The sequence below is a fragment of the Rattus norvegicus genome, chromosome 2 (genome assembly GCF_036323735.1).
Source record: "Rattus norvegicus strain BN/NHsdMcwi chromosome 2, GRCr8, whole genome shotgun sequence".
Classification (NCBI taxonomy): Eukaryota; Metazoa; Chordata; class Mammalia; order Rodentia; family Muridae; genus Rattus; species Rattus norvegicus.
Window position 1 is genome coordinate 94008176 of NC_086020.1, and position 14036 is coordinate 94022211.

At 46.6% G+C, this 14036-nt stretch overlaps 1 pseudogene; it reads right to left on the reverse strand.

Moving 5' to 3' along the window:
• Positions 1–7040: 7040 nt before the first annotated feature.
• Positions 7041–7677, reverse strand: LOC134485784 (stromal cell-derived factor 2-like; annotated as a pseudogene).
• Between the last annotated feature and the right edge of the window lie 6359 nt (positions 7678–14036).

Below are 14036 nucleotides of genomic sequence, written 5' to 3' on the forward strand. Positions count from 1 at the left end.
GAGTCTCTGTCAGTTTAAGCACTTAAGCTTAAGGTTTTAATGACATATTGAGCAGTTCTGACAGGTTTGAGGACCAGAGCCTACTGAAAGACCCCCAAAGTGGAGAGACCCTCACTCAAGTCTTGGGATGATGCGACCCCCCAAGAACTCACGTGAGACTGTCCTTGCTGTAATAAACATGAGGTTTATTGATAGGAACCAGTGCACTGGGGTCAAGACTCATATCCCACACAGGGGCAGTGGAGTTCGGAGAAAGGGTATTTAAAGGGAGAAACCACAACCCAAGGGGGCAGGGATGGCGTCATTGGAAAGTGTCGAGAATACCAGTGAACTATCACAAGGAGGAGCTTCCTGTTTCTCAAGATTGTTCTCTAAGGCCTTATCTTAAGTCCTTTTATCTAGTTCTTGGGAGAGCAGGCTCAAGAAATGTGACCTTTTACTTACAGGTAGAGGGCAGGGTCTGGAATTTGAGGTATTTAGGGCTTTTTTAAACTTCTGACTTCTTAGCTGCATTTTTTATTCTTTCACTACTAACCTATGCTTCTAGTTATCTGCTCTAAACTGTACACCCAGCAAACATGAAGCAGGGAGTTAAATGAAACTTAATAATACTAGCAAGAGCAAGGCCAAACTATACGGCAGTAGCCTTTAACCTTTTTAGTGTCGTAACCCTCTAAAGTAACAATCTTTCAATGAGTGAAAACATAGAGCAATATTGTAAACAACTGTCAAGACAGTACAGAAATCTTGTAAAAAAAAAAAAAACTTAATTCAAAAGTATCTTTTGGAGACATGCTTCCCTGGTCTGCTCGTGTGCTGACGTGTTGCCACCCTTAAGCAAGATGGTGGTGAGGCCATAATTTGACCTTCTATCCCAAAGTCAAGATGCGACCAGTCATGTACTGTTTACCCAGTGTGTATAATTTCCTCCTGCCCACTGGTGTGGCAGGTGATTCAAAGTGAGCGGGCTGGTGGTTCACCAGCTCCATTGCGATCACTGTTGCTGGGGCTGCTACTGGAGGGGGCGGGGTATACACGGACAGGAGATTGGGGGGGGGGCGGAGCCAAACAGCACCTGGAGCCCCGCCCTCAGTGCGGTGAAGGGAAATTGGAGAAATGAGAGCAGCGTCCAAAAAACCTGGATATTGGGAATTCAGACCAATTTGAATAAAGGTTTGTTTTCGATTCCCCTGGCAGCCATCTTCCCAGTGTTCTCCAGAGAACCCAACACTACGGAACTGGCACTCCCCAAGTGCGGGGGTGGGGGGGCGCGGAGGTGGAGTAACCTCAAGTAAGGCAGTTCTGTACCAAAGGCCTTTGTTGAGGTGGAGCTAAGTCAGCCTCCACTCAGCAGGGAGAGCCAGGAGGGTCCTGGACCCTCATAGGCTAGCTGGGGGATGGATATTCACGGAGTTGAAGAAATGATATACAGCGGAGAAGAATAGAGGGACAGAAGTGGTCCCCATGTGGCCATGAAAGACGGGGCCATCAGGCTGGGGACTCAACTCTTTTCACGTTCCGCACTATCTGGTAGGTTATTTCTCTTCCCGTGAAATGAACCAATTCAAGACAGAATATATTAAGTGAAGGTTTATTGAGAAGGGGCTCTTGGATAAGTTCACTGGTCCCAAGGATTGAGGCCAGGGGAGTTGCCATGGGAAGGAGGAAGGGGGAAAAGAAAGAGAGAAAAGACACACAGAGAGATTGAGGGGTGGGAGAGAAGACAAGCAAAAGGAGAGACCAAAATGTCTGGATTATATAGGGAGGAGCCTCTGTGGGAAGTGCAGCCCAGCCCCTGGGCTGGAAAGTTCAGGGCTGGGGGCGGGGTAAACCAGATAGGGACCAAGGGATGCTGGGAGGCCAGGCCTGCTCCCACCCCCACCTCATCCCCACCCCCACCCCCCCCACCCCCGGAGCTGGGGACTGAACCCAGGGCCTTGTGCTTGCTAGGCAAGCGCTCTACCGCTGAGCTAAATCCCCAACCCTGCCAGGTCTGCTTTTGATATGTAAAATATGTATCTCTGTCCCTTGTCCCAAGTCCAGAGCATGAGCAACCACGAGCAGAGACAAATGGGTATATGTGCTCCGGCTTCCTATTGAAAATCCTTCTGCAGCTGCAGCTCCCAGCAAAATGAACGCAGGCTCCTGCCCCAGCACTGCAGCTCCCAGCTGTGCGACTTTGGGAATATCCAGGTTTCACCTCCACAACAAAGAGAAAAATGAATCCTTTCCAGTTGTCGAAGTCAAGTGGGATTTCCAACATTTCCCGTGCCTCTGCCCGCTAGTATTCGGGAGATGATCTCAGCCTGCGCCATCCCTACACACAAGTGTATGTATGAGCTGTGGACAGGTATCAGTGGACCTGTCACTGCAAGGGACAGAGACACAAAGGAACGGGGGCTGAGGAGACTGCTCCGTGGGCAAAGTGATCACTCACAAAAATTAAGGCAAGATTTCAATTGATAGAACCCAGAGAAAGACGGGGGAGAGGGAGGGGGGACAGCATTCCTGGGGCTCTGCTTAGCTAGCCTGCTTAGCAAACACATACATGAACACACACACACACACACACACACACACACACACACACACACACACACACACACACACACTTTAAAGAATGGGCTTTTTAATGCTTTCCTTTGTCCCAGCCTTTATACTTATTAAAAGCATCTTGCACTATAGATGGACAGATACTGAACTATTCTAACCTGACAGTGGTGGCCTGGCCTAGTTCCCAGCCACACCGCTTGTCATCTGCCCTCTTGGTCTTGCCCTGGCCTCTTTCAGTGTCCGAAGACTAGTCCCCTCCCCCCATCCTACCTGGGACCCTCTCCCTCTCTCTGGCTCCGAAACCCCGCCTTTTCCTCCTGCCCAGCTGTTCAGCTCTTTAAGGCACAGGCAGAAGAGGGTGGAGAACAATGTCTACAAAGTGCTGAGTCAGGAAATGCCTAGTAGTAATAACAACGCCAAAGTCTGGACTGCGCCCAGCTCTCCCGATGCAGAAACCAGCATCTGAGTGCACAGTGCGCGCGCACACACACACACACACACACACACACGAAAAGCAATGAACCCACTTGGTGAACCCCCTGCCTCAGGGGCTCTTGTTTGCTCAGAGAGAAAGCATGGAGCCACACTGTGTTCTGAGGAAAAGCTCCTCCCGGAAAGCTGCAGTTGCTGGGTCAAGCTGGAGTCAGAAGCTCCAGGAAGATGTGTATCTTAGACCACATATCAAAGCACACCAGGCGACTCTTGAACCGTGCAGGAAGATAGATCGGCCCTTCCCATGTGCGGCCTCGTGGGAGAAGGCATCCAGGGTGAGCTGTAACAGCCAGAAAGCTGAATGGGAAACAGTTGCCTCTCTGCTCCTCTATGCTTTCCTCCATGCTAGCACACATCTTCCCTGTCCCAAAGCTCGCTTTCTTGATCCTGGTGATGTGTGTTTGGAACTCAAGCACAGGAAACCCTCAAATATTCTACTAAAACACAGCTATGACCAGAACCCACATCGGTAGGAGGACGAGCACTCTAGGGAAAACCCACTACAACACCTTCATCCCTCATCCTCGATGATTCAAACATGGAAATCCCGAAGGGCTCCATAGTTTGACGACAGCCAGACCTACCGTGCCGTGGTAGAAGACACCAGCTTGCCTTGGGATGTTCCTTCTGCTGCTTGGGTAGAACCTCCAGCAGCTGCAGGACAGAGATGCAGCCTGGCTCACAAGGTTTTCAACTCATCACGGCCAAGAAAGCCACCCTTTCAACCACCTCACAGATGGAGCCTTTCAGTGCTAAGAGGTGTCTGTTTCTAAGGTATGAGCAGTTATGGCGTCTAACCGTAGGACTGCAGGGGCAACTGCCCTTCTGAAGAAAGCAATTGCATATGTCATTATTTGGATCGTGGGATTGGTTATAGAGAAATAATCCCAGGTCTCTGGGCTTTGGTGGGGACAAATTTTTGACCAGCGTACAAGACCTGGGCAGTAAAGACAGCCTGAGGCTGAGGGGGTGTTATGAAATATAATGCGGTGAGGGAGGGCCTTTGCTAGGTGCCAGTCCTACTCTGCTTCCCTTCCCTTAACAGAATGATCTATGGTGATTGGACCTGACGTAGACCTCTGGAGGCTGACAGGGAAGCCTGAGAAGAAACAGACGTCTCGGGAGGCAGGCTTTATTGCACAGCTGGTTTAATTGGGGGCGACAACGGCTGTTGAAACCTTTGCGGAGTGAGGAAGGGCATGGGGTGAGTGTTCATCACTGGTCTGGGCCAGGTTTCTGGGGATGTCTCATTTGCATCTGGAGGAATTCTAGTGCCACTGGACATGACCTTGTAAGGGCAAAGGGAATTTAATCTGGCTACTGGGCTACATGACCTCCTCTGGTGAGGCAGGGGTCTACCAGGACATGCTGGCCCAGGGTGGGTGGGGAGGAGGATCCTACTCCTGCCCAGGTCGGGACGACATTTTGGGGTTTTGGACACATCCTGACCCCATTCTTGCTCCAGGCCTGCTCCTCACAGCTTTATGGTGCCCGAGCCCCACAGACAAGCCCGCACCAAGGGGTGCCCCTGAATACTTATTCCATGCAACAGGCCTGGTTTATTGGGGGAGGGGAGCACAGGGGAGTGAGGACCTGGGGAATGAGTAGAGGCAGGCAAACGGACATATAGACAGGCAGACAGATGGGAGCAGAGCTATGAGGGCAGAGAGAAAGGGGACAGAGAGGGAGAGAGTGGAGGCCCACACCAAGAATGAGAGAGGGGACACCAAGAAAAAAATGAGAGCTGGAAGTGGTGGGTGGGTCCTTTTTATCCACAGCACATACCTGTAGCTCCTGGTGGTGGCAGCAGAACCACCTGTGTGCTAGCTAACAGGGAGCCGACACAGGTGACAGAAAAGGAGCAGCTCTTCACCACCTTCCCACCATCCGGTCCGTCGCAGTCTGAATCAGTAACAGTGGCAACGGAAGTGAGTATGATTGTTTTCTTTCACAGGGAACTGGCTCATCCTCCCAAGAGCTCAGAGCCGGTGTGGGGGGAATGGGAGGGCAGGGCCTCAGAATCACAGCAAGCTGAGACTGAACAGTCCTGGAGTGTTGCCAGGTACAGACCCTTCATGTCTCACAGGCAAAGCTCCAAAGGAAAGCGCTGATTGGCCAAACAAGGTCACATGGTTGCTGGCCCTGTAGCTTGCCCTGTTGGAGGCAGATAAACTCCTCCTTCAAGATAACACAATTGGAGATGGAGGAGAGGCAATTTCCTACAAGGTCATAGGGACTTTGGGGTAAAGAGGTTGCATATTAGACAAACCGGTGAGACGCTGCGATTACAGGGACTGCCCTTGAGTTTGAAGTGTGTTGTAAGGTGTTGAAGATGTTTAAAATGTGCGTGGGGTTGATACACCATAGGAGACGGTCTTAGTTTGGGTTTTATTGCTGTGAAGAGACACCATGACCAAGGCAATGCTTATAAGGGCAAACATTTAATTGGGTCTGACTTATGGTTTCAGAGGTTCAGTCCATTATCATCATGGTAGGAAGCATGGCAATATGCAAGCAGACCTGGTGCTGGAGAAGGAGCTGAGAATTCCTTGTTCCACCAGAAGAGAAGGCAACAGAAGAGAGACTGTCTTTCACAGGCAGCTAGGAGGCTCTCAAAGCCCACCCGACAGTGACATACCTCCTCTAACAAGGCCATACCTGTTCCTACAAGGTCAGACTTCCTAATGATGCCACTTCCCATGGGCCAGGCATATTCAAACCACCACTGAGACTCTGTCTTTTGTCCAGGTTTGAAATATAACAGATAGCGGGGGCTGGATGATGGCTCAGTAGTTAAGGGCACTGACTGCTCTTCCAGAGGTCCTGAGTTCAAATCCCAGCAACCACATGGTGGTTCACAACCATCTGTAATGGTATCCGATGCCCTCTTCTGGTATGTCTGAAGATGGCTACAGTGTACTTATATACAATAAATAAATAAATCTTAAAAAAAAAAAAAAAAAAGAGGCTTGGCCTGGTAGAAAGTAGTAGAAAATAGGTTCCTGTGAAGGACCCTAGGGGCTTTTGCCAGCCTTACACAACCACCACCTCAGGTCAAGATTAGGCCAAGTACCAGGTTCCCGCCTCGGGTCAAGGCTAGGCCAAGTTCCATTCTCCACCCACAGTTCTCAGGAGGAGCAGGGGCATTCTTAAAAAACACAGAATGTGCTGGCTGATAGTCACCTGACCCTCTGGTCCCAGATAGAGTTCAAACGCACATCATATGCTTGCTAGCCAATAGATTCAAAGGTCAATATGCGTAGCCAATAAGTTCAAACCATAACCTTGCTGGTGTAACCTGAACCCCTAAAAAGTATAAAAACTGCTTGTTATAGCCATTCGGGGTCGCCTTCTAGTCACTTGCCATGAGAGGCTGATTGAGGGTCGACCCTAACGCTCTGGAAAAATAAACCTCTTGCGCTTGCATCGAACTCCATTCTCGTGTCTCACTCGGGGAGTCTTTCGGCAGTTAAGACTCACTTCAAGCCTTACATTCAGTAAGTGTGAGATACAATTGTTGATGACCCTCCCTTTACATAGTGCCATCCAGCGCATTGGAGAAAGCGTCCGAGCAGCCCTCACCTTGATACGGTGTGCAGCTGGAGCAGAAGGAAGAAACCGAAGACGCTAATGTCACCAAGCAGGGAGGAGGCAAACGGAGGAGAAAGGGCTCAAAACATATTCTGTGTAGGTTATTAGATCTGGAAGATGGGCTCTCAAGTCTTAGCCGTGCCCCTGTGTTCATTCCAGTACATTCCACCTAGAAGAGTTTTTTGAGGTTTTGTTTGTTTGTTTTTAATCATTTCGGAGAAAGACAAATCAGGGGAAATCACGCGCTAAGAATCCATGATGCTGACCTCCTATGGAGTTAAGCTTCCCAGCTAAGGGAGACAAGTTCGTCGACTTCCTTTTTCCAGTATGAATGAAGGTGTCACTGCCTTTACAGACTTGTCAGTCCTCTTTTAAGAACTGACCTAGCCTTGGAGAGAACCAATTCAAGTGTGACAGGCTACAGGGTCAAACGCAGCACTGCTCAGAGGACCTGGGGCAGGGATCCTGGGGTGAAGCAGCTGCAGATGTCTACAAACACCCTGTGGTGACAGCGGCTCAGAGGATGATGACAGCTCTGCATGATGGACTTCAGCCTTCAGAGAAACCCTGGGCTCTATGAAGATGCCTTCCACCGCCTTCCAGTACTCTTTCTGACTTGGTTGGGCCACAGCATGTACTTTATCTCTTTTTGTCCACTTATGGGTCGACTGAACTGTTCTCCTGTCAGTGGAAGAATGCTTGAAGCTCACTTCACGGTCCCTCATCCAGTAAGGTCCATCATTGTCCAGCCGTCCAGAGTCACCTTCACCTCCTTCACCAAAGGCACTCACTTCCTGATTCCAGAAAGCCGTGTAGTGAAATGGTTCTGTGCAGGTTTCCATCCACATTGGTCTGTGTCGGCTGGATGGGCTACCTGCCTTTGATGGGGGTTCCCCTTTCACACACAGCGGCAGTTTTCCCGTAGCCTTTCTCCACAGGGCTTACACCTGTCAGTGACTGTTGCCCACTCTCTGTGATCTGAGCCTTGCTCTGTTCCATGTATGTCCTCTTGGTGACTCCTCCTCTTGGTGGTTCCTCCATATCAGGAGAGTGTTCTTAATGTGGCATTGCCTACATGTGCCTGGTTCTGGGAGGAGACAGACTCTCGGTGAAAATCCAGGAAAACACGTAAGTGAAATTTAAGGAAAGAGTTAGGCTTGGACAAAGGTGATGCGGGTTCAGTAATCAATGGGTGATTATCACCTGAAAACCATGTATGTATTCGAGGTACCCCAAACAGTGAGGTGAGCCTCAAACATTTTTCCACCTTCCTGTCTTCATAGGAGAACAATATGGTCAACCCATAAGTGGACAAGGCTGAAATCAGAGCTGTTTATAAAAATATTTTAAGAGAGAAAGAGAGAGAGAGAGAGAGAGAGAGAGAGAGAGAGAGAGAGAGAGAGAGAGGCTTCTTGATAGATATGTAAATAAAGAAAAGGAAATCGAGAGAGCTTAAAGGAGGGATGCTTTTAATATTGCAAGAGCATGTAAGAAAACATCATGCTCATTTTAAAGTGACAACACTCCTGTAACAGGAATTAACAACTGGAAAGCATAAGAAAACTGTTTGAACCAAGCAGTGGTGGCTCATGCTTTTAACTCCCCAGGACTCAGGAGACAGAGGCAGGTGAATCTCTGTGACTGTGAGGCCAGCCTGGTCTACAGAGTGAATTCCGGGACAGCCAGGGCTACACAGAGAAACCCTGTCTGGAAAAAAAAAAAAAAGAAGAAAGAAAGAAAAAAGAAAGTTGATTGATCGTAAGTATATGTGACTCACAAGCCTTCAGACTGAAGACCTGAAAACCCAGGATAATCTTCTGATTGTATGCGTTAGTTTCATAACCACACTTAAAAGTATGATTGAATAAAAGACTGAGAATAAACCTGAGCTGTGAGAGCCAGCAGAGCCTATCTGTTAGATTCTCCCAGAATGCTGTGGAGTTCACCTCCCTTCCAGGCCTAGGGCAGGATCCTTTCTGGAACAACGTTAGCAGGGCAGGATAGGTCATTTTGTAAGGGGCAGTGGTTAAGCAGAAAGGAAGGAAAGGCAGGGTCATGTTTTGGGGTTTTATGTCTGGTTTTAGGGAAAGGAGCTCCGGTTGCTACCTTCACCCTGCAGGAGAGGGCTTCTTGCTTCTGTGGCTCTCAAAGGCCGAGTGGTCAGAGACCCGGCTGGAGAATCTCCGTGGGCCCCCTTGCTGCCAAGACCTTCCCTACCTTCTTATGCTCTGTCATTTTCTGAGCCCCAACAATCACCCAAACCCAGGCATTTGCATATTTTTCAGGCATTTAAGTAAAGGGTGAAGGAGACACTTAGAAGCAGACAGTTGAAAGAAGAGGAAAAAAAAGTTCCAGACAATGGCAAAATTACTAAATGTATCCCGGATTCAAAATGGAGAACAAGCAAAAACCATGTCATTTAGGAATCCTTGGCTGTCTGTTGTCTTGAAAGTCTTTGAGGGATTCAAGTAGACAGCAGGCTCCCAATCAACTCATCTCCACAAGCAGACTGATATTCAAAGAGGAGTGGAGCAGAAGTCTTTGTTAATCATAATAAAGAATTTGCTGCATTCAAATGAAATAACAGCGGAGTGGAAGCAAGCCAGGGCAACACCAGTTTCCCAGGCGGGAATAAAGGCAGTGCTGGGAAATTATAGAGCCTTCATCTCCATGTCTGTAATTTGCAAAATAATGGAAACAATAGCAGGGTAAGTTTGCCAAATACATTTACAAATGAGTATCATTCCCTTTAATCAGGCTAGAGATAACCAGCAAGGCTGCTGGGGAGTGGGGGAGGGGTCACTGCCCCCGCTTCCCCCGGATAGAGTCTTGGACACCGTGAATACATTAGACGTGACTTGCTCCACTTTAGTGCCCAGATGAATTATCATCCAAGTGTGACAGTTAATACCCACCATCAACTTCACTGGATATGGAATTACCTAGAGACACACCCAGAGGCTAGCTGAGAGAGTGTGAAAGGTTTAAAAGACCAGGAAGGATCCACCCTGGGTCTCTGCACCACCATCCCACAGGCTGAGATCCTGAAGGGAACACTGAGGTTTAAAACCAGCAGCATAGTGGGTGGTGCTATTCACCTCCTCCTGGCTGTGGACTCCTGTGTGGCCAGCCTCCCCCTTGCTCCTTTGCCTCATTCTCCCCACTGTACACCTCAAACCAGGAGCCCAAACCAACCCTTCTTCTTTAAGTCTCTCTTGCCAAGTGTTTGTCACACTGGTGACAGAACCAACTGACTCATAAAGGTTCCTAGTGCACTTATCACAGACAAGGTTAAAACAGCAAGGAAAGAGCGAAATATTCTCTGATCAATGAGGCCTCCCAAGAGTGCTGTCTCTGTCTGTCTGTCTGTCTGTCTCTGTTATTGTCTGTTTGTCTCTATCTCTCTCTCAGTCCCCGCCCTCCTCCTTAAAGCCCAAATGAGGCATAAAATTAGAAGGCCATTTAAGTCACAGAAACTTCCTAGAACTGAATGGAAGCCGCTCAGGTTGAGCTCCCAACGGTCACCTGGCAGGTTCTCCTTCCAATGCAGCAGTGTTTGAGCAGCTTCCTGGGATGTTACTCCAAGCTCTCTTCCCACACCCCTTCAGCTCCGTTGTGTGCTGTCCCTTACATGACTTCACAAACGTGGTTTTTCCACACGTCTTGCATTGCATTTGATTTATGTAACTTGAATATTGAATACTTAGTTCACAGAGGAAAAGCTTTGGACTTTTAGAAATGGTGTCATTTGGGATAAGGTATAGCAGACCTGGGCCCAGGAGCTGGAACCAGAGAAAGATCTTCCATCTCCCTGGACGCTCGGCACCAGTTTCAAGGCTAGTCCGTAGCTTCTGTCTGTTCACATGACTTCAGTGCCCCTAACTAGTTCCTGTTGTGAGTTCAGTTCCACCGTCCATGTAGCTTTAAGAGTCAGAGGCTCCTCTCCCCTGGCTTTCTCCTTCCTTGACTCTTCAACCTGGAAATGCCTTCATATTTCAGTAATCCAGGCCAATGGACTTAAAGTCACTAAATTTTACACACAAAATCCCCCTTTTCATCCATTGCCACTCTCACAGCTTGACACAGAGATGTGTTCCTCCTTCTGCCTGCACTGGAATCCATGTACTTCTGTCTCTGCAGAGACCTCACATCAGTCTAAGTCAGGCTGTGCTTAACATCCAAGTCAGCTCTTGAACCCAGGGCTGCTTCTAGCTAACCCCAGGCCCCACTACATGGCTTCAGACTTGACCTCCTGAATTGGAGGTCCCACCGAGATCGGAGAAGAAAGGGGGTACCACCTACGGGACGTCCCTGGAGCCCGGCCGGCATAGGAGGAGAAGGGACGGATTGGACGTAAGATGGGTCAGGAAAGGCCTGGATGATTTGGGCTAGCCTGAGTAAAACTTGTCATAAAAAAGGGACAAGGTAACGGTAAAGTGTTTTTGCATATGTGTTCTGTTAGAGTTATATTTTAGTCTTTGGACCCTGACTAGAGATAGTTTACACCCTAGACATGAGAGAGAACGGGTTTGGGAAAAAGTCCTCCTGGACTCTTACGCAGATGCTTTGGAGAAAGAGAAAAATCTTTTCAGAGCTCTCCTAGGAACAGAGGGAAAGCAGGAGACGTCCTGCCTCTCTGCTGGCTCCTATTGGAGAAATGCTTATTTCTGGTTCTGGGTTCCATAGGTAGGATATGTGGGTCCCTTCGGTGGGACACCATCTAGTTTTTCCCTCTATGTCTATTGTCTGTCCTTGGTGCACCAAGCTGTCCATGTCTGTCAGTTTATGTCTGTGGTTTTTGTTTCTCGTTGTTTAAATGTTTTGTGTTTCATGTTTAAAAGAAAAGGTTAAAATTTTAAATGCCGGTTGATTCACCCATTGATGTAGTTTTAACTCCTTTCAAAAAAGGTACAAATAAATAAAAAGTTTCAATTGGCTTTTGGAGCCTACATCTGTAGCTAGAAGCCTAAATCTGCTGGGCAAGCTCCCCAGGGGGCTGGCTAAATGTTTACACTAGCCAATCTTAAAGGAGCCAGCAGCTCCTCAGCTTCTATGTTAAGGGAGCGGATGGCTGTTTCTCTTAGAAAAATCCCTGACTTATTATTAGACTTAGCAGGTGACAAGGTGCTTCTCTTAAAATCATAGCTAGAAAGGTAAAAATGGTGCTTGGTCTAAATATTAAAGATAGGTGTAGCCACTTCAATTTTGTTTCTGAGGTTTTAAATGTATAAATATGCTCTATATGCCTTGGTTATGGACTATTGGCTTTTAGGTTATTGGATATGGTTAAAAAAGTATAATATTGGTAACAGAAAGTTGGCTTAAAACTGTAATTTGGATGAAGTCATTTTAGACAACATGTGGCATGAGCCAACCTAGGGAAACAGGTCTAAATTGAGATAATATTTTTATGGAATTCTTATCCTAGAAATCAGGCTTCTAAAAGAATTTAGGACAATGTCTCTTTGTTGAGGTATTGGAGACCGCACCATCGTGCGTTCATATGTAGGAATTGGCAGTCAAACTTTGTAGCATGAAGGATAGACTCGGTGTTTTGGAGACTGGATTTTGGAGACTAGATTGTTAGAGGTTAAGTTTTGCTTTCCAAAGTTGTGGTTTGCCCTGAAGTTATCTGTGTTTTAATGCTAATTCCACTGCCCCAAGGACAGCTGCCTAGTCACTACTCAGAACTCAGGTGACCTTGTGGCTGTGCTCTGGTGTTACGAGGAGAACGTAAGGATTGTGATTAAGGATTGCCAGTGTTACATTGACTAACTCAAACTTATTTATAATTGAGAAAAAATCAAACAGGTAGAGATTGTTACAAGATTTACGAAGGATTGATGAGGTTTTAGAACTTGTGAGAGCATTATAGCCTGTTTGCTTACTTCAACCGCCATTCAAGATAGATTTAGAGGACTGCTAACAGCCTTGTATTATGTAATTTTGTTGCTTCTTCATTGTAAGAAGTTAGAACTTAAATCTTTCAATGTATATGGAAATTTTTACTACAAACCTTTGCTCTCAAAATGAGCTTTAATATTTGGGGAGTAGCTGTTACACTACTCCAGAAAAGAATATTTGAAGCTAATTTTAAGCTTCTAAGGATATGTTAATTGGCTAAGTACCTCACCTTACCAGAGGACTTAGGTCTTTGTTATGCAGATTGGAGATAAAACTTCAGCTGTGTTAGTACAGAATTGTAGGCTAGAGTCATGGAAGTATTTTAAAAAGAAACCTGGTAAAACATACCTTAGTCCAAACAGCAATTTAATTGGTTATTACAAAATACTGATATTTGGCCTATTACATATACAAATTTCAGGCAAAATTGATAATTTTACTCTTTACATGCTTTTGTATTTCCTGTAAATTTGTGCATGCAACCCATAGAAAATGCACTTAGTGTATTTATAGGTGGTTCATCTAATGAAAAGGCTACATGTATGATTGGATCACTTGTTTATTCTCTTGAGTTTCCCCTGCTTCAACACAGAGTATTAAATTACGTGCTGTAGCCACTGTTTTTAAATGTTAAAAACCATAGACCCAGCTCTTTGAAAATGGTAATGGAGTTGATAACACACCCTCACGAAAAGAGGAAGCTCCATTTGCTTACTTTCAACTCCCATCCTCACCTTACCAGCTCAGGGATTTCTAGTATGACTGAATCTGGATGCTTAGGTTTAGGTAAATAAAGCTGGTGAGGGGCTGGAGTGATGGCTTAGTGGTTAAGAGCACTAAGTACTGTTCCTTTATAGGCCATTTAAGAACTCAAACTGGATTGCCTGGACCCCTTAGCAAGGGAGGACAATAATACCAGGCAGATTATAGGCCTTACATAAGAACAATTAGTCAAAAAATCTCATTCTTTATATATCCAAAACAATAATGCTGGAGACAATAATTTGGTATACAAGTCAATTTATAAATACAAGTGCTCAGTGTCCTCAATTTAATCCTCGAGGACTTCTCTTAATAAATAATATTTTAACAAAATCTTAATAAATAAAAAGGGGGAGTTATATCCCTGTATGCTATGTATGCTATACAATTATTTAATAATACACTTTTTATTTCAATTTTAAAATTTGGATGCCAAGGAACTCTTGAGTGTTTATGGCACCCTACAACTAGGCATACTTCTGCCTAGGTGAAATAGAAAGATCCATATATTGGCATGATCCTGTCCAGGTATTTTTATGGGGAAGAGGGAATCTTTGTGTTTTTTCTACAGGATGCTACAGGGTATGCCAGCTGCCTGAGTGTCTGGTGAGACATGCTGATCCTGGGAGCATGAAGATTCAGCTCTCGTGATTCTGGTTCCTGGAGTCATTCCTGTGCCCTTAGAGGAAGACGGAGGATTCCCCCTCATCTTTTGTCATCACAGAAATTCTGGC